Source organism: Myotis brandtii, unplaced genomic scaffold, assembly GCF_000412655.1.
Source record: "Myotis brandtii unplaced genomic scaffold, ASM41265v1 scaffold43, whole genome shotgun sequence".
NCBI classification, from domain to species: Eukaryota; Metazoa; Chordata; class Mammalia; order Chiroptera; family Vespertilionidae; genus Myotis; species Myotis brandtii.
Window position 1 is genome coordinate 4267593 of NW_005366455.1, and position 1068 is coordinate 4268660.

The 1068-nt window shown below is 51.4% G+C and overlaps 1 long non-coding RNA gene across 1 annotated transcript in view; it reads left to right on the top strand.

The window, feature by feature from the left end:
* The first annotated feature begins 12 nt into the window (after positions 1–12).
* Positions 13–1068, top strand: part of LOC106727472 — a 41978-nt gene continuing 40922 nt past the window's right edge. Inside the window, exon 1 of the long non-coding RNA XR_001363679.1 lies at positions 13–400. This is a non-coding gene — a long non-coding RNA (uncharacterized LOC106727472). The remainder of the gene's footprint in view (positions 401–1068) is intronic.

The following is a 1068-nucleotide window of genomic DNA, read 5'->3' on the forward strand; positions in this document are numbered from 1 at the left end:
CTCCCCCGGGGGCGCGGGGTGGGGAACGCGCCGGCCGGTAACTGGAGCCCGGGAGCCTGGTCCCCTCACTCGGTCTCTCCTTGGCCCCGTCCCTCCAGGACACACGGAGCTCTGGGGAATGGTAACGGGACCCGGGAGCTGCTCACTGGGGAATTGAAACCGGATCTCAGAAAGCACACCGGAGGGAAGGGCCGGGAGCCTGCAGGGCTGCACCCTTAAATGAGGGGATCTAGCGAGATTCAAGGGGAGCGCGGGAGCAGGTGCTCTGCGCCACGCCCACCGAACGCCCCGAGGGCAGGCCGCTCACAGGTATTGAGCTGCAGCGGTGGCCCAAGGGCCTGCTTGGAGCTGGTCTGAAGCCAGCATCGCAGCTGCCCTCTGAGCCCTGAGATGGCAGAAGGTAAGGGTAGGGATCCTGGGGGGTAACGTGGCAGTGGAGCCATTCCTTGTACAGAGGGAGACAGTATTCCCACAAAAGTTACATCCCAGGCCCGGATATGATTGTTTGTGCTTACATATATTCTTCTGAAACGTGCCTCCTGTTGTGCATTTGACGGGAAAAACAATTTTTAAAACGTTTAGATTCATGATTTGGCAGGTGTGAATCCATCACCAATTGAGATAGGCTTAACTGGGGGGTGGGGGAGAATTCAGCAAATAACGCGTGCATCATGCGTAGCTCCCACATCAAATGAGCTCCTTTATTAAGCCTAACATCAACCCTGTAAATATTTCCCATTCTGTGAATGAAGAATGGGGCTCAGTGAGGTTAAGGGACTGAGCTGACCACGGAGTCAGTTATGCTGAAAGGAAATCATTTCTTCCGAAGCTGAATCTCTGGTCTCCCCAATCAGTTCTCTCAACAATCCAGTCCATCCCACATGATCCTCGGGCTACATCATGTGTTTCTCTGCAAAACGGTTTGTTCCTATGTCAAGACACTTAAATTGAACTTGGATTGCCAAGGACAGTATGATAATGCATAATACATTGAGTTAGTGGGCTCATATGCATTGAGAGTTTTAAATTATTAACTCATTTATACATGCAATAAATTATATATATATG